Source organism: Macaca mulatta, chromosome 13 (genome assembly GCF_049350105.2).
Source record: "Macaca mulatta isolate MMU2019108-1 chromosome 13, T2T-MMU8v2.0, whole genome shotgun sequence".
NCBI lineage: Eukaryota > Metazoa > Chordata > Mammalia > Primates > Cercopithecidae > Macaca > Macaca mulatta.
In genome coordinates this window covers 114,503,571-114,527,800 of record NC_133418.1, presented here as the reverse complement: position 1 = coordinate 114,527,800, position 24,230 = coordinate 114,503,571, and the positions used below count along the sequence as shown (strand labels likewise).

Here is a 24,230-nt window from a genome sequence, read left to right as displayed (position 1 = left end):
CACTTACAAGTACACAGTGGGTGCAGGAAAGCCTCCAGCAGTGCCAGGATCCGGGGAGGCCAGTGAGGCTCTCATCTCGTACACAGAATAGAAAGGGCACCCAAACTCGGTCATCAAGAGAAACATTATTTTAGTGCAATGATTTTTAAACTAAAAATTAATATAAAAACTTGTGATGAACAAAACCTCAAAACTGTAAACAGAGACAAGACTGATTGTTTTATGACTGTGTGTGATTATACAATGGGAACAACAGCTTCCAATCAGCCCATGTTTCCTGGCCAGGTGGCCGTTGAGTCCCCTGGACAGCTTGATGATGTCACAGAGGTTGGTGATGCCATGTGAACAGATTGGGAAACTCAGGGCTTTCTATACAGTTGCGGTTTTGACTGGAGAGCCTCTTTTTCCACTTGATTCAAATGTGGGAGGTATTTGGTAAGTGTCTAGAGGGGTGGGTATGAGCCTCCTCCAGCCTGAGCTCTGTCTCATGTGGCCCAGCATGCACTGGCCTTCGGAAGAGCATCTCAGTGGGTTTCCAAGTGGGAGGAAAGTGGAAGATGTAGGAATACCATTCAGTTGACCCGCCAAGTGGACAGAGGAAAATGATACAATTTTTTTTTTTTTTTTTTGAGACAGGGTCTCGCTCTGTTGCCTAGGCTGGAGTGCAGTAGCATGACCTTGGCTCACTGCAATCTCTGCCTCTTTGGCTCAAGGCATCCTTCTGCCTCAGCCTCCTGAGTAGCTGGGACCACAGGTGTGTGCCACCACATCTGGCTAATTTTTTGTATTTTTGTAGAGATGGAGTTTCACTATGTTACCCAGGCTGGTCTCAAACTCCTGAGCTCAAGTGATCTGCCTGCCTTGGCCTCCCAAAGGTGAGCCACTGCACCTGGCCAGAAAAATCTTTTTAACAGTTTTATTGAGATACCATTTACATACTATACAATTCACCCATTTAAGATACACATTTCAATGGTCTTCCGTAGATTCACAGGGTTGTGCACTCATTGCCACAAAAAAGTTTAGGATATTTTCATCACCCCCCAAAAGAAGCCACATACATTTAGAGTTACTTTCCATTTCTCTCTAAACCCCGCCTGCCCTTCCTCCTCCAGCCCTAGGAATCACAAATCTACTAGGAAAATAAAATAACTTTTGCATTGGAAGTTGGATCTTTGTAGATCCTAGATCCGTCTTGGCAGCGTTGACACAGGTGTGTGCCAACACGATGGTCCTGCACCTCACTGGGAAAGTCTTAACACACCCACACGGTCAGTTCTTGGTGCTTCTCCTCGCACATGCTCTATTTTATTTCAACTACTTTTTCATGGAAATGTTCTAAGATACGGTGAGAATGGCTCCAACAGTCATTTACCTCCTATTCCTTAATAATACGATCCCCAAGTTTTTGGAACTGCAAAGATCCCAGTTAAAGGATTACACATTTTCTGGCCTTCTTTTTTTTTTTTTTTTTTTTTTTTTGAGACAGAGTCTGGCTCTGTGGCCCAGGCTGGAGTGCAATGGCGCTATCTTGGCTCACTACAAGCTCCGCCTCCTGGGTTCACGCCATTCTCCTGCCTCAGCCTCCCGAGTAGCTGGGACTACAGGCGCCCGCCACTGCACCCGGCTAGTTTTTTGTATTTTTTAGTAGAGACGGGGTTTCACCGTGTTAGCCAGGGTGGTCTCGATCTCCTGACCTCGTGATCCACCCGTCTCGGCCTCCCAAAGTGCTGGGATTACAGGTGTGAGCCACCGTGCCCGGCCTGGCCTTCTTAATAGGCTGTATGATGAAGTTCTGGCTGATGAGTTGTGAGCAGAAGTGTTGTGTTGCGCTTACCACCTCCTTGGAAAGATGGGGACAGCCCTTTTCCCTTTTCTTCTTCCTTCCACCTGGAATAAGGAGGTAAATGCTGGAGGTTTTGCAGCCATTCTGGGTCATCATGTGACTTCGGGAATAAAGACCATGCAGGGCAGAGAAACGAGATAAGAAGACTGGGTCCCCGTCACCTGGAACTGCCATTTTATTCCCAGACTGTCTGCCTCTCAGCTACTTAAAAAAAGAAAATTAATCAACTTTACTGAGTTACAGTTAGAGAAAATAAAATGCACCCATTTTAACAGTTTGATTCAACAAGTTTTGACAAATGTTGACACCCACGCAAATGCCATCTAAGATACAGAACACTCCCACGAATCACAGAAGTTTCCTTGTACCCCTGGCAGTCCATCTTGAGTGCTCCTCCCCCACCACACCTGCCACAGGTAACCACCTATCTGCTTTCTGTCCTATAGATTCATTTTGCCCTGGGCTACTTTTCCAAGAGGAAGAACTAAACGTTCATCTTGCTGAAGCCAATACTTTCCAGGCCTCTATTATTTGCAGCTGATTCTAATGCAAAACTGAATATAGATGTATTACAGCTTCAAATAGAGGCCCCTAAACACAGTGTAATATTTTCTTGATAACTGCAGACCATCGTTAGACACCCTGTGCTTTAGATCGGTTTCCTGGGAAACAGATTTGGAGATGAGATTTGCCAGCAGGAGGTGTAATAGAGAGCGCCTTCAGGGGCACACCTGTGTATTAAGTGCGGGGCCACAGGATGGGGCAGCCCCCACAGAGGGGGCTCTGCGGCCTCAGAGATGACCTGGGCAGGGGCCTGAGCCTTGGTGTGCCCACAATGACCAGTCATCAGAAGTGGGCTATCCCTGGAGACAGGTGAACCTTAGCCTACGGCAGTACCCAGGGAGTGACTCAGCCATGAGCCATCAGCAGCCAACACCCCCAACCGCTGAGGCAGTGGATGTCTTGGCTCTGATGGGAGTTGGGAGGTACATCACTATGACCAGGATACCACGTGTGCTGCTGGTTTCCCCGGGGACTACTTAGATATGTGGGTGCTTCTCACATCTGCCCTGCACCCCTCAGCAGCCATTCCCCAATCTCCTGCATCCCAGGCCCTGGCACCCATGAATATACCACAGGCCTCCAGGGCTCTGCCTGTCCATAGTCCCTGCTCTCTGCATGAATTGTCTGATGGGCACATGGCTGGCGCTCAGTGGGCCCTGAAGCTATGAGGGCAGCAGAGGCCTGGTCTTGGGGTCAGGGCCAGGAGTGTCAGGAGAGCTCTGCACCTCCCAAGGCCCTGCTCAGCTTCCTCCAAGTTCTCCGTGTGCTCTTCCTGGATCCCCTCCCGATATCACCGCCATGCCTGGGAGGCGGGGGTTTCAGATCCCTTCTCTATTCTGTCTCCTGAGCCGTCCCTTGTTGGGGATGAGTGTCTCTGATGGCCGTTTCTGACATCTTTCTACATATGTGACTTTGGCGATGCATCCTCCTGGACTGGTCCTTCTTCATTCTAAACTTCACAGTGACTTCTCTGACCCTACTCGAAAGACCTGACATGCCACATCCTCTGAGCCACGGGCATTCTTCCGCCCCAGGAACACCCCAGTGCCTCCCATTCCTGCCTTCATTTCTGCATGCCACCTGATGCTTCTCCGGAACTCAGCCCACCAGCTGTCTATCAACCATCCCCTCCGTCCACACCTACAACTTCCCCTCTACTTGGTTCCAGGACCGTCTTCCCAAAAGCAAATGTTCCTGGAACCTTGACTGTTAGACACGCTGAACATTACCACAAAGCAGAATCCAGAGTTAACAAGAGATGAAATAAGGGATAAGGGATGCTTTTTAAATGCTACTTTTTAAATGAAAAATATTTTTAAATATAGAGGAGTACAGAGAATAATATATCAGACACATATACATTATTGTTTCCAAAAACATTGTTTTATTATTAAAATTTATTATTATTGTTTCCAAAAACAGTGTTTTTTGGAAACAAAAAACAAAAAAGCAGTGGTGCAATCTCAGCTCATCACAACCTCCGCCTCCAGGTTCAAGCAATTCTCGTGCCTCAGCCTCCCAAAAAGCTGAGACTACAGGCGTCCACCACCACACCTGGTTAATTTTTGTATTTTTAGTAGAGACGGGGTTTCACCACATTGGCCAGGCGACCTCAGGTGATCCGCTTGCCTCAGCCTCCCAAAGTGCTAGGACTACAGATGTGAGCCACCGTGCCTGGGCTAAATATACATTATATTATGTTGCATATTTTAAATGCACATAAACAGTAACTTACTATATGGGTTCTATTCCTTGCTTTTTAAAATGCAATATCATTTTAGAGATCAATCCATATTGATTCACGTCTAGCTAGTTGGTTTTAACCGCGTTTCAGTAGTCTGTAGTAAGAATATCACATGCTGTATTTACTCCTCCCTCTGTTGCTGGACATTGGGGCTCCTTTCAGTTCTGTCGTACAATGTTGCAATGGTGTCCTTGCATTCTGCAGGGAAGTTCCCTGAGGGTAGGTAACTAGAGGGAGCAGTTGCTGGGCTGAAGGGTACGCACCTCTTCAACTTTCCTAGATTTTGCCACATTGCTCTCCAAAGTGCTTGTCCCAATTTATACTCCTCTCCAGTGTGTGTGGAACCCCCCCCGCTCCCCACCTCCTCCTCTATCCCTGGCATGGCTGGGTGGGAAATGCCATCTCACTGTGACTATTTTGCCTTTCCTGGTCCTGGATAAAGCTGAGCATCTTTCTTACATTTATGGGCCATTGGATTTTTTTCTTCTGTGAAATTTCTCTTTCACTTTATAAAAGGGTTTTGCCCTTTAGGCTTCCTCTAATGTCATGTTCTGGCAGTACTTAAGAAAGTGTGGTCCCTGGCGAGGGGCTTTAGGAGGCTGAGGAGGGAATATTACTTGAGGCCAGAAGTTTGAGATCTTCCTGGGCAACATAGTGAGACCCCATCTCTAATAAAAATTTAAAAGTTAGCCAGTTGTGGTGGCATGCCCATGTAGTCCCAGCTACTCAGAAGCTGAGGTGGGAGGATTGCTTGATCCTGAGAGTTTGAAGTTGCAGTGAGCTATGATAGAGCTGCTGCATTCCAGCTTGGGCAATAGAACCAGACTCTGTCTCAAAAAAAAAAAAAAAAAAAAAAAAAGTGGCACCCCACAGGCCAGGTAAGGTATGGAGGAAAAAACCTTCCTTAGGCATCTGTAGTCCAGGGTCTGGCTCCCACCTGACATTTATTATCTATATGATTTTAGGTAAATGTCCTCCTCTCTGCTTTTTAAAAAAGTTTATTTATTTTTAAAGTATGCAACTCAGGTTTTCAGTATATTCACAAAGCTGTGCAACCATCACCACTCTAATTCCAGAAAAAAACCCTGTCCCTATTAGTGGTCACTCTCTTCTACCACCAGCTTGTGGCAGCCACACATTAATTGTTGGTCTGTATGGACTTGCCCATTCTGGGCATTTCATATAGATAAGATCATACAGTATGTGGCCTTTTGTGTCTGGCTTCTTTCAGATCACATAATGTTTTTGGGGTTCAACATGTTGCAGTATGTAACCATATTTCATTTCTTTTCATGGCTGAATAACATTCCATTATACAGATACACATGTTGTTTATCCATTCTTCAATGATGGGTCTTGGGGTTGTTTCCACTTTGTTGGTATTATGAGTAGTCTTGCTATCAGGATGCACATACAAGTTTTTGTGCAGACATAGCTTTTCAGTTTTCTTGGGTACATACCCAGGCACAGAATTGCAGGGTCATATGGTAGCCTCTATGTTTAACTTTTTAGAGAACTGCCACACTGTTTTTCACAGCCAATACACCATTTTGTATTCCCACAACCAATGTGTGTGGGTTCCAGTCCCCCCACATCCTCACCTCACTTGTTCACCTTTTGAATTCCAGCCACCCTAGCAGTGTGAGGTGGTATCTCACTGAGGTTCTGATTTGCATTTCCTTGGTGACTAATGACGCTGAACTTATTTTCATGTGCTTATTGGCCAATATATATCTTCCTTGGAGAAAGATCTACTTATATCCTTTCTTATTTTTATTGTTGACTTGTAACAGTTCTGTATATATTCTAGATGTATATATTCCCTTGTCAGATATATAACTTGCAAATATTTTCTCCCATTCTGTGGGCTTTCTTTTCACTTTCCCAATGGTGTCCTTTGAAGCAAAAAAGTTTTTCATTTTGATAAAGTCCAACTTAACATTTTCTCTGGTTGCCTGTGCTTTTTAGTGTCATATCTGATAAACTACTGCCTAATACAAGGTCATGAAGATTTATGCTTATGTTTTCTTCTAAGAGTTTTATACTTTTAGCTCTTACGTTTAGGTCTGATCCATTTTGAGTTAATTTTTATATATGGTGTGAGGTAAGGATCCAACTTTATTTTTTTGAATCTGGCCATCCCTTGGAGAATTGCTTGAACCCAGGAGGCAGAAGCTGCGGTGAGCTGAGATTGCACGATTGCACTCCAGCCTGGGCAACAAGAGTGAAACTCTGTTTCAAACATAAAATAAAATAAAATAAAATAAAATAAAATAAAATAAAATAAAAAAATGAATTTGGCCATTCTGTTGTCCCAGCACCATTTGCTGGAAAGACTATTCTTTTTCCCATTGAATTGTCTTGCCATCTTTGCCAAAAATCGACTGACAATAATTGAGAGAGTTTATCACTACATTTTCAATTTTATTCCATTCATCTATATCTCTGTCCTTATGCCAGTACCACATTGTCTTGATTACTGTAGCTTTGTAATAATGATATAGTTTCCCCGGAGGTAAACTAGAAAGCATGTTTCTTGCTTGCCTCAGAGGACTATCTAGGCTAGTAGTTCTCAAAGTGTAGTCCCTGGACCAGTAGCATTACCTAGAAACTTGTCAGAAATGCAAATTCCCAGGCAACACTCCAGACTTGATGAATCTGAAACTCGGGGGGTGGGGCCTAGCAATCAGTATTTTAACAAGTCCCTCAGGGGATTCTGATGTACACTAAAGTTTTGCATTCACAGGTCTCTATGTGTGCTGTCCAATGTGATAGCCACCAGCCACACATGAGTATCAAGCACTTGAATTGCAGCTAGTCCAAATTAAGAAACGTTGTTAAGTGTAGAACACACACTGAATTTTAAAGACTTAGTAGTATAAAAAAATACAAAATATCTCATTCATAATTTTTAGATTGATTACATGTTGAAGTAATAATATGTATACATACATACATGATTAACATTATGTCCACCCCCCATTAGTCATGGAGCTATATGTTTCAGGGAGAAATTCACCTACTGTTCCTTGCAGGGCATGTCCTCAACACATGCACCAGGAGCTCTAGTTCCCAGAACAGGAACCATCATCAGGAGCAGAGCTGGAAAGGCAGGCAGCCTTTTCCAGTTCAAACTGGTTTGAAGCAAAGGTCAAAGCCGCTGCTTGCATTTGGCTTTGGGTTTTGTGTTTTAGCATGAGCATTCTGCAGCCAGCCAGACTCTGGGCTGCTCCCCTCTCTCCACTGACATGGAAAAGATGTCTGGGTATTGTGCAGTGCCCCAGGCTGGGGCTTCTGCCTTCCATGTTGGGGCCTGAGCTGCTGCTGCTGTGGCGTCCCAACCTGTACTGGACAACCATGTGTCATGGCCTCAGGCTTGCCTCCACCCCGCTGTGTAAACCAGCAAGGGCACAGAAGTCCAACCCAACTCTGTGGAGCCACTACTGTCACCAGAAAGGGGTCCCAATCTAGACCCTAAGAGCTGGTTCTTGGACCTCGCACGAGAAGGAATTGAGGGTGAGCCCACAGAGTAAAGTGAAAGCAAGTTTATTAGGAAAGGAAAGGAATAAAGAATGGCTACTCCATAGGCAGAGCAGGGGCATGGGTTGCTCAACGGATTATACTTATAGTTATTTCTTGATTATATGCTAAACAAGGGGTGGATTATTCATGAGCTTCTCAGGAAAGGCAAGGGCAACTCCCAGAACTCAGAGCTCTTCTCCCTTATAGACCATATAGGGTAACTTCCTGATGTTGCCACGGCATTTGTAAACTGTCATGGCACTAGTGGGAGTGTCTTTTAGCAGGCTAACACATTATAATTAGCATATAATGAGCAGTGAGGATGACCAGAGGTCACTCTTGTTGCCATCTTGGTTTTGGTGGGTTTTGGCCAGCTTCTTTACTGCAACTTGTTTTATTTTTTATTTATTTTTTTCTTTTATATGTCCCCTCATTCACAATACAGACCAGGTGCAGGGCCTGGGCTGAGGTGTATATGGGGTAGGTTTACTCTACCTCCTCTTTTTCTATAGCCAGTGTAAGAATACAGCCTGTGGGTAAGTACCAAGAGGCCTACTGCAACCCGTTTTATCAGCAAGGTCTTTGTGAACTGTACCATGTGCCGACCTCCTATCTCATCCGGTGAATGCCTAACCGCTGGGGAATGCAGTTCAGCAGGTCTCAGCCGTATTTTATCCAGCCCCTACTCAAGATGGAGTCGCTCTGGTTCAAATGCCTCTGACACTACTTGAAGATGTGTAGTGTAGTTCGGGAGCACATTTCACATTTTACAAAGCCATTTCCCATTCCTTGGTGCCTTGGCCTCCCTCCCTTGGGTCATCTGAGAGACAGCCCTCAGGAGGAAAAGGAACTCAGAGATGTTGGGTGTTTTCTCAGGTGATGCCGATAGCGTACGTTGGGCTGGGCCAGCACCAGTGGGCTCTGACTGATGGCTGCAATGGCTTTCTTTATGTGTGTGGGCAGAGCGGTCAGTCAGCGGGAGGATGATGATGAGGGTGAGGACATGACAATGAAGTAACATGCCCATCACTTCTTGAAGAGCTACCTCGCCAGAGGCCCTTTGCACATATTGCCTTTTTTAATCCAAGCGAGACATGATTCATATGCACATTTTACAGATTAGAAAATTGGGATCCTGGATTGAGGCCCGATCAGGGTTGCTAAAGGGAATGCTTTAAGTTTGCTAATGAGGAGGAGGGAAGAGCGAGTGGGGGAGGAGGAAAGCAACTGTTTTTTTGGTTTTTTTGAGACAAGGTCTGGCTCTGTCACACAGGCTGGAGTGCAGTGGCATGATCTGGACTCACAGCAACCTCCATCTCCTGGGCTCAAGCCATTCTCCCACCCCAGCCTCCCAAGTAGCTGGGACTACAGGCATGCACCACCAGGCTTGGCTAATTTCTGTTATTTTAGTAGAGATGGGGCTTCACTATGTTGCCCAGGCTTGTCTCGAACTCCTGGGCTCAAGCGATCCACCTGCCTCGGCCTCCCAAAGTGGTGGGGTTACAGGCGTTGAGTTTTTGTTTTTTTTTTTGTTTGAGAGCATCCAATGTTAGCTCATTTAAGGCTCTCAACCACCCCAAGAGGTAGGTCGTAGGTCAAGCTGCCTACTTTACAGAAGAGCCTGGGAGTCCAGGGTTATCTGACTTGGAGTCCTGTTCATTTTCCTGGGTACCTCCAAAGGCTGGTTGGTGAGTGGACAGTGCAGTTCCAGAGCCCTCCCCTGGCAAGTCCTGCTCTGGCCCATACCCCGCCCTGTTCCCCAGCAGCCACGGTCAGGCAGAGGGGTCAGGGAAGCAGGGCAAGAGGGTAAGGCACTGCTCAAGAAACAAAACCAGGTCCTTAATGCCCTTAGTCCTGCCGGGCAGTGTCCCAGGACCCCAGCCTTGAGATTAGAGAGGTGCAGAGGGCAGACGGAAGGGGAAACAGAAGAAAAAGTACCAGGGCACGTTTCCTGTCTTATGCTTAGACTGCCATGATGAAATACCACAGACTGGGTGGCTTCAACAACAGAGTTATTTCTCAGAGTTTCAGAGGCTGGAAGTTCAAGGTCAAGGCGCTGCTGGCTGATTCCTTTTCTGGTAAGGGCCCGCTTTCTAGCTTGTAGACAGTCACCTTTGTGCTGTGTTCTCGCATGGCCTTTTCTTGATGCATGGAGAGAAAGAAAGATCTCTCCCTCTTCCTTTCTAAGACCACCAATCCTATGACTTACAACTCCTTTAACCTTAAATACCTCCTAAAAGCCCTATCTCCAAATACAGTTACATTAGAGGTTAGGGCTACAACAAAGCAATTGGGGTGGTGGTGGTCCACAGCAGGGGAGGGGATATTTTAGTTTATCTTGAGTTTGCAAGGAAGAAGGGGAAAGGGCGGGGGTTGGGGGGCATCGGAACCTGCCTCTGAGTCACACTTCCTGGATGAGCCATGGGCCACAGTATCTGTATCAGGAGTGGTTACAAAACAGCATGCCTCAGGGATAAACAAGATGACCTAATGATCCAATTTTCCCAGCTCTGGTCCATCTACAGATTTGAGGCAGGATCCAGTGATTCTGCTGGCTGACAGGTCACAGTAAATTTCCAACTCTCCCCTTTCCAGGCACGGCTTTGGTTTCCTGCTGCAGCTGCTGCTGGGGAGTTATCCGGGCATTTCCTCTGCCTGTGAGCTTCTGGGGTCAGGGGAAGGGTGGGTGGCCAGAGATGCTGCCTCTACCCTAAGTTAGCGTCACCCATGCTATTCCCAGCAGCTACATTTCTCCACTCTGTAATTACAAATGAAACTGGGGAACAGAATCAAAAGAGGACCTAGAAACAAGCTAGCCTCCACTTCCTCAAACATTCTGGGGCAGGAGTTTGTGAGCTGGAACAATGTTATTTGCAAGATTATCCCTGGTGGATATATACTCAAGTATTAAAGTGCTACTTGAGTATATATTTCAAAAAAAATAGTATTTCTTTCAGAGCCTGTGTGGGCCCAGCACAATGACACTGAATCTGGCTGTTAAACCTGGCTGTTACTGATTCTAATATGTGGCCTTGGACATTTCATTTTTCCAAGTATAGCTCTCCTCATCTGTAAAATATGGAAATAATCTTTAGAATGTTGGAGCCAGTATAAGTAAAGGTACTTCAGAAACAATGAAGTCCAAATCCCAATGACATTTTTTGCAGAAATAGAAAAACCCATCCTAAAATTCATATGGAATCTCAAGGGGCCCTGAATAGCCAAAACAATCTTGAAAAAGAACAAAGCTGGAGGACTCACACTTTCTGATTTCAAAACTTACTGCAAAGCTACAGTAATCAAAACAGTGTGGCACTGGAATAAAGCTTGACATATAGATCAATAGAATAGAATAGAGAACCCAGAAGTAAATCCTTGAATATATGGCCAAATGATTTTTGGCAAGGGTGCCATGACCACTTAATGGCAAAAGGACAGCTTTTTCAACAAAGGGTGCTGGGAAAACTGGATATCTACATGCAAAAGAATGAAGCTGGACCCTTACCTAACACCATATACAAAAATTAACTCAAAATAGATCAAAGACCTAAAAGTAACCTAAAACTATACAATTTTTAGAAGAAAACTTGGAGCAAAATCTCCACAATGTTGGATTTGGCAGTGATTTCTTGGATATGACATTAAAGATACAGACAACAAAGAAAAATAGACAAATTGGATTTCATAAAAATTTTGTGTATCAAAAGGCAAAATCAGGCTGGTGCAGTGTCTCACGCTTGTAATCCTAGCACTTTGGGAGGCTGCGGTGGGCAGATCATTTGAGGTCTGGAGTTCGAGGTCAGCCTGGCCAACATGGTGAAACTCTGTCTCTACCAAAAATACAAAAATTAGCCAGACCTGGTGGCACACGCCTGTGGTTCCAGCTTCTTGGGGGGCTGAGGTAGGAGAATTGCTTGAACCTGGGAGGCCGGAGGTTGCAGTGAGCCAAGATCGTGCAACTGTACTTCAGCCTAGGCGACAGAGCAAGACTCTGTTTAAAAAAAAAAAAAAAAAAAAAAAAAAGGCAAAATCAACACAGTAAAAACTCAACCCATACAATGGAAGAAAATGTTTGAAAATCATATATTTGATAAGAGATTAATATACAGAATATAGAGAGAACTCTCTAACGCTCAACAACAAAAACACGAAAAAAACAATTAAAAAATGGACAAAGGACTTGACAAGACTTTTCTCCAAAAACACATGAAAAGATGTTTATATCACTAATCATTTGGGAAATGTCAATTAAAACCACAATGAGACACCAGCTCACACTCATAAGGATGGCTACTATCAAAAACAACAACCACTGGCGGTGAGGATGTGAAGAAACTGGAACCCTGTGCACTGTTTGGCGGAATGTAAAATGGTACAGACACTGTGGAAAATATTATGATGCTTTTTCAAAAAGTTAAAAATAGAATTACCACATAATCCAGCAATTCCACTTCTGGGTATATACCCAAAAGAACTGAAAATAGGATCTTGAAACGATATTTGTGTACCCATGTTCATCACAGCATTATTCATAATTGCTAAAATGTGGACACAACCCAGTGATTTCTTGACAAACGGGTAGATAAACAAAATGTGGTATACACACACAAGGGAATATTACTCAGCCTTAAAAAGGAAGGAAATTTGGACATATACTACATCATAGATGAACCTTGAGGACATTATGCTAAGTGAAATAATCCCGTTGCGAAAAGAAAATACTGCATGATTCCACTTATATGAAGTATTAGAGAGGTAGTCGTTATTTAATGGGTATAGAGTTTTAGTTTTACAAGATGAAAAGAGTTCTGGAGATGGATGGTAGTGCTGGTTGCACATCATGTATTTAATACCACTGAGCTGTTCGTTTTAGAAGGATTAAGATGATAAATGTTATGTTATGTGTATATTATCGTAATAAAAGTTAGAAAAAATTGTCATAAAACTAAGTCAGATATTAAGAACAATCAGAATTACTTCTGTCTTGTTTACAGACATCATATGAAAAACAAATTGTTTACCTAGCATGGCACCTGTTACGGGTTGAACTGTTCCCCTCAAAAGATGCTGAACTTCTAACCCTTTGTACCTGTGAATGTGACCTTATTTGGAAATTGGAGATTTCCAAATTGGAGATTTCCAATTGGAGCGTCTGTGCAGATGCTCAAGTTAAGATGAGGTTATTAGGGTGTGCCCTAATCCAATAATGACTGTGTCCTTATGAAAAGGGAAAAGAGACAGGTATACAGAGAAGATGTGAATTCACAGGTAGCGCACATGGCCGTCCATAAGCCAAGGAATGCATGAGGTTACCAGAAGCTAAGAGACAGACGTGAAACAGACTGCCCCCCACATCTCTCTGAAGGGGCCAGCCTTTCCAACACTTTGATCTTGGACTTCCAGCCTCCAGAGCTGTGAAACAACACATTTCTGTTGTTTAAGCTGCCCAGTTGGAGGTGCTTGTTACATTAGCCCCAGGAAATTATACAACATCTTACCTGAATTTGCTTTATTCTTCGCTCTAGTTAATTAAATTCAAAACTACATATTGAATAACGACGGTGTGCTCTCTCTCCATGAAGCTTCAGGGTGGGTAGACAGTCCTCCTCTTGAAGGAACAGGAGGGATGCAAGGGAAGGGACCATCTTGTGTCTCATCTGAGAGAGACACTCCTGGAGTAAGAGGTCTGCGGTTAATGTGTTTCTTTAGACGTTCAGAAACAGAGGAAGCACCTGCGGGCTAAGCCGCTGAGGGCTAGGTGAGAGCTGACTGACCTAAGTTTTGAAGCACGGATGGGTGACAGGTTGGAGGGGGAAGACGGGAAAGTCACAGGGGAGAGGAACAGCATGGGCCAAGTGTGGAGGAACCAATGAGTGGGTGGGGTTTCAGAAACGGGCCTTTGTCAGTTTTTGAGCCCTCCCTGAACTTTTCCACCTCAACCCCACCTCCTGCCTGTGTCTGCCATGCACCTCCCGTCCTGTGCCCCTTTGCCCTGTGTCTGTGCTTGGGAGAAATGTGCTCAGTTTCTGTGGCAAGGATGTTGCTACGTGTTCATCAAACTGGCTTTGTTTACTTCTTAAACACTCAGGAAGACCACAGCTCCCAGAGCCCCTTGCATCCTGGTGGGGCTGTGTGACTACCTGGCCCATGGATGTGGGTGGAAGTGATGTGTGCGGCCCCAGGCCTGGCTCCTGGACCCCACCGACGACTTCTCACGTGTAACCCCACCGGCCTTCTGCCTGGATACTTCACGGGGAGATACGGTGGCCTTGGTTAAGAAGGAGGCATGGCGGCCGGGCGCGGTGGCTCAAGCCTGTAATCCCAGCACTTTGGGAGGCCGAGACGGGTGGATCACGAGGTCAGGAGATCGAGACCATCCTGGATAACACGGTGAAACCCCGTCTCTACTAAGAAATACAAAAAACTAGCCGGGCGAGGTGGCGGGCGCCTGTAGTCCCAGCTACTCGGGAGGCTGAGGCCGGAGAATGGCGTGAACCCGGGAGGCGGAGCTTGCAGTGAGCTGAGATCCGGCCACTGCACTCCAGCCTGGGCTACAGAGCGGGACTCCGTCTCAAAAAAAAAAAAAAAAAAAAAAAAAAAAAAAAAAAAAAGAAGGAGGCGTGGCATCTGCAGGTACCGGGCCGCCTGCATCAGTCGGTGCATTCGGTCCCACCGCCCACATGCCTTCATGTAATCCTCACTGCAGGGCCCACGGGGAGGGGAACTTCCTCCAGGCCTAGCTTTGTCTTTCTGCCTTCAGAACCAAGGAAGAAGGAGGGGTCTAGGCTCAGTCCCCCTTCCCTGCAAGGCCCTGCGCCCACTCCCCTCAAAGCTGCTCTTGCACGTTGCTCTGGCGGCCTCTGTAGCAGAAGTTCACTCTGTTTTCCGTGGAGGAGGAGTGGAAGGAGGGATTCGAGCTCTCCCCTAGAGACGCCGGAAAGACAGTTTTGTCTCAGGCTCATACGATCGCCCAGCTCCAGATTTCTGGCTGTTTCTGTGGTTACCTTTCTTCGGGGATGTTTGGGGCGGGAGGTGGGTGTGTGTGTATATTTGCTCTTCTGAAGCCGTTTTTCCGGAGCTCCTGGTGGGGATGGGGGTGCTCTGTCCCTGGTTCCTCTGAGGCCGGTGCAGGGGATGGAGGATGCCCCCCTCCCCGAGAGCCAGGAGGCGCCGACCCTGGGCAGGAGATGCCAGTCCGGCGCCTCTCCTGCGTGGAGCCCGAAGACCACAGATGTCTGGAAGGGAGGAACTCAGGAAGCCCGCCTCTGCTCCCTTCCGTGGTTAGGCGGGGAAACCGAGGCTGAGGCAGCCCAATGGAGTTGCCTAAACGGCCTGGGGAGTCACTGGAGGTAACCAGAGCCGGAGCCAGGTTTCCCACTCCAGGCTCGGGGCTCTCCCCCGTACAGGCGTGGGAAGGGGTGCGAGCTGCACGCGGGGCTGGGGCTGGGGCTGGGGGTGCGGGGCCGAGGCGACTCGGCTCTTCTCCTTCCTAGGCCGCCCGGGCCACTTCCTGCGGGGTGGGGGCGGGGGGCGCGGGCGCAGGACTGGCCCCTCCCGGGCGCCGCCTCTCGGCCTCTCCTATACCCGCAGGCCAGAGGCCAAGGGTTAGGGGAACAGAACCGGTGCCCAGCTCCGCCCCTGTCCCGAAAGCCACTGGGCGCTGGGACCCGGCAGGGCCTGGGTTGGGCCACGAGGGCCGAAGAGCAGCGAGGGGCAGCGGCTGCGAGAGCCGAGCCGGACGCAGAAGGTCCGGCAGGGGGCGTGGAGGGGGCGGGGCCCGGAGGGGGCGGGGCCGCAGGAAACTTGAACGCCCGCCTCAGGCCGCGCGCCCCGCCCCGGCCCCCGCCTCCGGGTCCCGCCTTCGCGTCCCTTCCTTCCCGGAGCTGGCAGGCGGGCAGCTGCGGCGGCGGGCAGCGGACGGGCGCACTGGCGGGCGCCTCCACCTTGCTCCCTCCCTGGCTGCCGGCTTCCTTTTGTCTTTCTGGGCGGCGATGAGCGCAGGGCCGGCGCAGCAGCTGCGGGCGCACAGAGGCCCGCGCTCCTAGTCACTCCTCCCCGCCTCGGCGCGCTCGTTCCGGGCAGCGGCCCGGGCCGGCTGCGGCCGCCGCCGGCGCCGAACTTGGACTCGGGAAGCCGGCAGACCGCGTCCTGAGCCGGAGCAGGTAGGGAAGGGGCGGGCTGCGGGCTGCTGGCTGCTGGCTGCTGGCGTGTGCACCGGGCGTGTGCACCCGGCTTGTGCACCGGCGAGCGCTGCGATCCGGCTCTTTGCGTGTATGTTTGTGCGCGCGCGTGTGTGTCCGGGGGTGCCCGCGTTTCTCTGCGCGGTGGAGTCGTGGGTGACGGCGGACGGTTGTGTGTCTTTCGAATAGCGTGTACTCGTGGGGATCCGTGTGTGCCTTAGGTGTGCACATTTTGGACTGCGTTTGCGGAATTGTGTGTTGGGGCAGTTGCTGGTGGGGAGCGGTGCCTGGCGGGTGTAGTGTGTGAGCAGCTGTGCGCAGAGCAGGGTGGCGGGGTGGGCGTGGGCGGTGCAGCCCCATGTGCAGAGCCCCCTGTCCCTGCTGGTCGGCGCAATGCTTAGCTTAGGAGCCTCGAGGACAGCTGGGATCCGACGGGGCAAGCGCGGGCCTTGCAGGCAAGCTGGGCCAGCCTCTCAGGGGGACAGGTCCGTGCGGCCCACGTGGGTCGCCTGTGAGCTTCTGCCAAGGGTGGGGGCCCACGCCGAGGCGATCCGCTCGTTCCTCCCAGGGCCATGGGGCGACGAGGAGAGCTTTGGCCTCCCCGTGACCCGCACTGCGACCTGGGCCAGACGCGCCACCTTCCCTGGTCGCGGTTTGCTTCTCTTTCAAATGAGGACAGCTCCTCCCTCGGGGGCTGTGGTGACAGGTGAAATGAGAACGCACTGAAGACAGCTCTTGGCCCAATGCCCGGCACACAGTAGGTGCTGTGTTCATTGGATTAGTGTCTCCTGTTTAAAACCTTTTTTTTTTCCTTTATCGTGGGTGGGGCCTTGCATTTCCCCCGGGCGTGTTTGTGCCTCTCCCTGGCCCTAACTTAACCGCGAAGCACCGACATTCGAGAAAGTTTAGCTGCCAGCTGCGCTGCCTCTTGCCGCACCTCCCGGGCGGCGCCGGCTCCGCGAATGCTCGAGAGCGCCGCGCGGGGCGCCGACCCTGCCCCAGCCCCCAGGCTCCCGCGCGAGTGTGGGGGTCCCTCTCCTGGCCGAGAGACAGCGATTGCGGAGTTGAGAGACCTTTGGTTCAACAAGTGCCTAGTCCGGAAGGATGCAGCTCAGTCCGTGGAGTCCGAGAGCCACGGCGTGAAATTGGCGCTTCCTGCACACGCAGTTCTCGGGCTCCCGGGGTATCCTGGCCGCCAAAGGCCACCCCTTTCCTCCCGGCTGACCCCAATTCCACCAGAGGAGGATGTTTGCCAGGACACCAAGTCCAGCTGCGGGCCTTGGCATTAGACAACCCCCAGCCCCAGCCCCTGCCATCCCTGCTCCCTTGCAGCCAGCCTCATGCCCGGGGCCCACGTGGGAACCCTCCTTCTAGTCCCATACCTTAATTTAAAACGTTTACTTTTGAAACCTGCTATTCGTAAAATTGAACCGCAGTGAACGAGCACCCAGCTCATACCACGAGTCACTCTCTGGAGAGTCCTGGCGGCTCGGCGCTGGCTGGACGCAGCAAGGCCAGCTCCTGGGGCCGGGTGCCCTCGGCCAGAGCGAGCGATATTCTTTCCCTTCATCGCCCTAGTGTCTTTCTCTCTGGAAAAAAAAAAAATCGCCTTTAACCAAGGGAGCCACAGATCTCGCCAGTGCAGGAGGCAATCATAATGGAGCGCCAGCATGAGATTGGGCTGAGGAGGGGGCGGCATGGGCGGCCTTTGGTATGGATGCGCTTCCCAAGTGTCAGGTGCTACGTGGTGGTGTTCCCAGAGAGGCGGACTGCTTTGCGGGCTCTTAGGAGCCAGGAACAGAAACCTGGTCCGGTTCCTTTGGTTTCCCTCGGCCGGGACTGAAGCCCTGCAGTCCTAGCCATGGCAGGCCAGGGGGATGCGATTAGCTCATTTTCTCATTTTTCATCCTGACTTGGTGACAGGAGCACACTTAGAATGCACCCTGTTTTCTGTTTCATGAATTGATTTTATATCCTACAGGAGAAAAGGGCTTTTGGTGTGAATCCTAGTCTTTCCTCGTAATCAGATTCCATACTAATATTAAAAAAAAAATCAGTCTGGCTTTCTCAGCTCAGAAGACAGACCAAAACCCAGGTTTTTGTTTTGTTTTGTTTTCATTTTTTTCTAGTTAAAGCCAGCCCTTTGTCTCAAGCAAGCCAGTGTTTTGGCCTTAGATCTATTTCTGTTTCACTTTTGAAAGCGCCTGTAATTACTGAGCTCTTGAGGTTTTATTGGATAATGTGGCAAAGGGAAGGCCCTGGGGCCCTGCCTCTCCCTTGTGGTGGGATGTGGTGCCACGGTGCCACGTTCTAGCCTTGCCTGCTCCCTCTGCGTTCCACTTTTATGCTGTTTTTAAGGTGGAACATAAATGTCAATGTGTGATAACAATTTGGGAGACTTTGTCTTTGGAATCCAATAAATGGAAGGACTTTTGACCTGTGGAGAAACCAGAACAAGTCAAAACCCCAGAAGAACAGAGATTTGCCCAAACTCCAGCCAATGACCCATTTTTTTCCAGCAAGCCCTCCTAGAGATAGATTCTAAGTGAAATACAAGAATGTGGACACACTCCATCCCCTTTCTGGCCACAGTACTGTGCAGAATTAGAAGTGCCGTCTATGGAAGGACAAGGACGGGACTTCCCTTGGTGCATGCACCCCAGCCATGAGCCGCATACTCACCTAGCACCATTTCACCCTGGAGCTGTTTCTCCTGTTGAAGAGCTGGTGCTCACACCCCCTACCTTCAGGGCTCTGCAAGCACAGTTCCAAGGACTGCAGCGCGGGTACAGTGCGTGCCCTGCTGAGTGTGCGTCAGAGCAGTTGTCTCCCGGCGACACTTGTTCTGAGACCCTTTTTGCTACTCTTAGGTGGTAGAGTACCACGCTCACTCATGAACCAGTGATAATCCAGGGTACTAACAGGGGGCCCCAGAGTTTATTTGGCACTGAAGATTAAGCTACTTGGCAGCTGAATTTTTATGTAGATTGGGGTTAGGTTTGTACTAAAATTTTGCATTCCAGCAAGCCCTAAACCATGCTTGTTCATTGTGGGATAATGCACTCAATTGATGAGTTGCCAGCCCAGGATTGATGGAGGATTATGTGTATTCTGTTAATTTGTCAGCACCTGATGTCATTGTGCTGGGGGTTGGGGGAGGCATGTTTGGAGTTAGGATGAGCAGACACGTGTAGATTTTCATCATGCTCTACGTTGGGGCTCCCTGCTCTCCTATAGTAGTAGTGGGTTTCTATGTCGTTCTTATGTCCTCAGGTAAAGCTGCACATCTGTGAATGTCATGGAGCCCTTGTTCTTTTCCCGTTAGATTGAGTTTCTAATCTGGGAATGACAGAGGGTGGCTGTTTATGGAGACAGCAGCATGCGCTTAGGGGCTCTTTTGGCGCCCGTTACCCTGTGGAAAAAAGGTTTCTTCAAATCACTTTCTACAAAGAATAAAAAATGGTTGGAATCCAGTGGTGCAGATTGTAATATGACTTCAGGTAATCAATACAGTTTGACAGGTGGAACATTTCTTAGGTGCTGATGAACGGGGTGCAAGTCTCAAGATTTTTTTTTTTAATCATCTGAAAAAGCACAGTAAATCCTTTAAAGAGCCCTACCTTGGCCATGTCGTTTCAAGTAAAACTGAATTTCAGAGGCAAAGCTTCACAGCGGAGGCATGACTAACTAGAGAAGTCCTTCCCAGAGACCTCCTCTTTCTTCCTGTTGCTACCCTCCATTGCCAGCAGCAGGGCAGGAAAGATGACTTCTTGGGACTGTGTGCCTTTACCTTAATAAGCAAGTGCACCCTGAATACTTGCTAATCCCGCAGCTGGGTTTTCTGGGTCTTTGGACCTTTTTGGTACTTGAGGTACTACCCAAGTTGGCAGGAAGCCAGGAGCCTGGGGGTGGAGGCGGCTTAGCCCACCTGTGGCATGAGACAAGCAGTCTTCTTCAGCAAGGGATGGGTCTCTGACCCTTGGCTAATAAAACTCAGGATTATTAAATATGTACTGCATGGATAAGTTTGCTGTGACCCTGAAAAAAAGAGGAAGGCTTTTGAGTGTTGCGTGGTTCTCCTCTTGGAAGTCTTCCCAGGTTTCGCCTCAGTACTCTCTTGTCCTAGCTTAAATCTTTCCTTGCTCTGTGTCCCCTTAGGCAAGTGACGTCTCCCCTTAGGCAGGCATGATATTAAGTGCATCTCTAGAGGATAGTTCCTTCCACCTGCCCAGGTGCACTGGCTGAACTCACCTGTGCCCACATCTGTGCATTTGCAGGCGATACAGATATACACCTGAGCTGTCCCCCTGAGCTGCAGACCCAACACTGGGTGTGGGCTCTGAGCTATTCCACATCAGAGCAGAGCCGAGGACACATCTCCCTTGCTGAAGCTGTGTCTCCTACCTATTATGGTCGACACGTCTCATCTACTCATTTGTTACAGCTAGAAATCTCTGGAGAGTTTTGGAGCTCTTTCCCCATCTTCACTTTGCCGTCTAATCGGGTCAGCCCTCTTTGAGGGCTCATACCCACTCTTCCTGTACAGCAGAGCCTTATCTACCCTTGGCCCAGAGCATGCTTCCAGTTCCTTCACTCCAGCCATGCAGGTAGCACTTCACGGTTTAAAACACAGATTTCATCATCCCACTCTCTTCTGCCTCCCCAACCTCGCCAAGGTTTATTCTCTTACACGGTAAGTGCTTCTGATACCTACTGTGTGCCTTGTGCCAAGCTGGGGTCTGAGAAGGTTGGGCCCAGGCATCCTCCCTACCTGTGCAGAGTTTAAGGTCTTGGGCTGGGGGTTGTGTGTGGGGGACCTATCAAATAACACCAAGGGGCTTGAAGTGCTACGGAGGGGAGCTCCTACCCCGGTATAGGGGACACCCTGGAGAAGCACCCTGTAAGCTGACACCTGGGAGAGTTGGGAGGACGGCGGAGGGGTTGGAGTTGGGGCTGGATTGTTTGATGCCTTTCTTCTCTCCCACCCGGACTTCCTTATCTGCTAAACTCCTACTCATTTTTGTTTTAATTAATAGCTCTACCAGGATAGAATTCATCTCTCATAAAGTGTGCCCATTCTAAGTGTCCACTTTAAATGATTTTCAGTAAATTTACAGAGTTCACGGCCATCACCACAATCCAGTTCTGGAACATATCCATCACCCCAGAAAGATCCCTCTTTTGTGGAAATTCCCTGTCCCCATCCTCAAGCCCTCAGTCCCCACAAATTTTCTCTCTGTCTCTAGATTTGCCTTTTCTTTCCACCTGTGTTTTTACCGGTTCGGGCCAAGAGCCGTTTCATTCAGGCCTTCCTGGAGTCTTCCAGTTAGAATCGATCTTTCCCCCAGCATCAGTGGAGTGAGCTGGGTGCTTGACCATCCACCTGCGAGATGGCGAGCTCTCTTACTGGCCTCTCATGCTTGCACCTGGCACAGCACTGGCACCTAAAGAATACCCAAGGTGGCCGGGCGCGGTGGCTCAAGCCTGTAATCCCAGCACTTTGGGAGGCCGAGACGGGTGGAGCACGAGGTCAGGAGATCGAGACCATCCTGGCTAACACGGTGAAACCCCGTCTCTACTAAGAAATACAAAAAAAAACTAGCCGGGCGAGGTGGCGGGCGCCTGTAGTCCCAGCTACCTGGGAGGCTGAGGCCGGAGAATGGCGTGAACCCGGGAGGCGGAGCTTGCAGTGAGCTGAGATCCGGCCACTGCACTCCAGCCTGGGCTACAGAGTGAGACTCCGTCTCAAAAAGAATACCCAAGGTGTGTTGGCTGGACCAGCTGAAGTTGTGTTCCTCACATTTCTTTTGTATAACTCCTGAGTATCTAGCAGAGTGTTGGGATTAAAAATACAGGGCATGTATTGATGTGTCAGGTGATGTGAGCCCTGCTACATACATACATTAACTTGTTTCATCAAGAACTTTTGAGGCAAATGGCAAAACAAAAACAAAGAAAACAAAAAAACAAAACCCTCTTTTCTAAGCCAGGCACGGTGACTCTTGTCTGTAGTTCCAGCTACTTGGGGGTGCTGAGGTGGGAGGATTGCTTGAAACCAGGGATTTGAGCCTGGGCAATATTGTGAGACCCTGCTTCTTAACAATTTTTTTTTTTTTTGAGATAGAGTCTTGCTCTGTTGCCCAGGCTGGAGTACAGCGGTGTGATCCCAGCTCACTGCAGCCTTGAACTCCTGGGCCCAAGCAATCCCCCTGCCACAGTCTCCTGAGTAGCTAGGACTACAAGTACACACCACCAGGCCTGGCTGATTTTTTAATATTTTGTGGAGATGAGGTCTTGCTATGTTGCCTACACTGGTCTTGAGCTCCTGGGCTCAAATGATCCTCCAGCCTTGGTCTCTCAAAGTGCTGGAATTATAGGTGTGAACCACTGTGCCCAGTCCAAGCCATTTTTCTAAATGAAAAAACTGAGGAGGCCCAGAGCAAATAAGTAGCCCAAGGGCATCAGCAGAAAGTGGAAGCATCAAGAATTAAACGAGGTCACTTTCTCTTCCGCCCTTGTTTTGGTAGTAATGATATGCCCTTTTATGGCCTCGCCTGAGCTGGTGTTCAGATTTTCCTGTACGAGTCTTGTCATCCCTTCTGAAGCCATGGAAGCCCCTCTAGGGCATGAGTGCTGTGTGACACGTGCTCACACAGTGTTGCCCCAGTACCTGCCTAGTCCACAATCGAACAGATAGAGATGGTTCAAGCAATGTGTGTGTGCGGAGAGGTCTCCTGGCAAATAGAAGGGGCTGGGGGAGGGTGTTGAATGCAGTGGTACTGCGGACTTGGGTGGCTTGGTGCATTTCAGTTTTTTGAATGCATTTCTGATGCATTTCTCTCCTTGGATCATTTTCATTCTTTAAGGAAGAGAGCAGAGGATGAGATGCCATTTGACAGATGCGCAAACCAAGATGCAGAAATTGTATACCCATTGTACGCTAGGTAGATCACAAATGACCATTCTCTCCCGTGGTTGTAGAGAACTCTCACGGTGGACAGAAACCGTGAAAGAAATTGTGGTGGAAAGAACCAAGACATTCTTGGATCAAGGTATTAGACCCTCATTTGCAAAATACCTTGGGGGAAAGATCGGGAACACTGAGGTTTGAATTGTAGTCTTTGCTCTGTTGTTTATTGGCTGGTGATGTTCTCTGAGTCTGTTTGCTTATGTGCAGAAAGAGGTTCTAGGCGCAGCTCAGACATAGACGGGAACGCAGATGTGAGTAGCCAGGTGAGTCTGGCTGGTCACGTGTGGAATAAGTGGTGGTGGTTGCCGTTAACTCTTTAAACATTCTTGGATCTAGTGCCTCCTCTGCCACTGAGTACAGAATTCCTTTTCAAATTCAGGCTTATGAGGCATGTTTTGATCCAGGCTGTCATAGCAAGGGGTTTGATGCTGGAGTCTGTGATTGCTGTGTGTGTGGAGGCTTCCAGAAGGCAGCCAGTGCTGGTTACTGCTTGGAGTTTGGGGAGCCGCCATTTTGGATTGTCCCAGCCTCATGCCTTCTGAGAAGCATCTCTCAGGGTCCCTGATGCACCTATAGAGACCCTGAGCTTGGTGGTGGGGGCTGCATAGAGAGAGCTGTAGGTTGTTCCTCAAGCATAGCGAGGCCCAGAGCTGGTGGTCCCCTCCCTCTGTGAGTATGTGCAGAGCACGGATCGGGTCTGGGAGCATTCGTGCTGGCAGGCCTGAGGAAGACTGCTGGGCATACTCGCAGAGCCGCGGTTCCGTACAGCGGTGTGTATCTACTGCAGTGCTCTTTTTCTCTGGCAGCAAAATGCTCAGCTCTCTGCCTTCTTTCTGTGCATTTAGCAGACGTTTCCAGAAAGCAGAATTGATGACAGCCCCCACTCCTCCCTTTCACTCCCATTTTTCTATTTGCTGCCCTGTAATCAATTTTTGGGGAGAAGTGAGAACCTCTCAGAATCAATCACCTATGTTGAAAAAAATCATTTTCAACATCATGCAGTTTTCCGTATTTACTGTGTGTGGCTCGAGACAGTCCTGGCAGAATGAGTGTGGGATGTGGGAGGTCCAGAAAAGCCCCCAGCTTCAGGGGCTGAGACAGAGCCGTGGGTGGCAGAACTGGTTGTCCCCCCACCCCCCAATTTTTCGGCAGTGGTTGGGGTGTGCTTTATTAGAAACTCTTCAGTCGTGCAGTGTGGAGCCCATGCTGGTGACGCAGCTTGGATGCCTGGCAGGGGCTTAGCCTCCAGGGGTGGGACATGAGATGTGGCTGCCGTGGCTTCTCTGGGTTTCTTCTTCCCAGCCAGTAAAGGTAGACACAGGCTTCTGGCAGGTGCTAAGGCCCTGCTTGCCTTCATGCTGTAATGTTGGCAGGTACAATTCATTCTTATTTCTTAGGGGTTGG

General features: G+C 49.0%; 1 protein-coding gene and 1 non-coding gene across 2 annotated transcripts in view; one reads left to right on the top strand and one right to left on the bottom strand.

Annotated features, from left to right (window-relative positions):
• Positions 1-8,096: 8,096 nt before the first annotated feature.
• Positions 8,097-8,229, bottom strand: LOC114672024 (small nucleolar RNA SNORA51). The gene has a single exon (XR_003722225.1). It is a non-coding gene; the product is annotated as a small nucleolar RNA SNORA51 (small nucleolar RNA).
• A 7,340-nt stretch (positions 8,230-15,569) lies between these two features.
• HPCAL1 (hippocalcin like 1) overlaps positions 15,570-24,230 on the top strand; it is a 123,094-nt gene continuing 114,433 nt past the window's right edge. The window contains exon 1 of the mRNA NM_001260988.1: positions 15,570-15,838. The gene's annotated coding sequence lies outside the window, so the exon portion shown is untranslated. The remainder of the gene's footprint in view (positions 15,839-24,230) is intronic.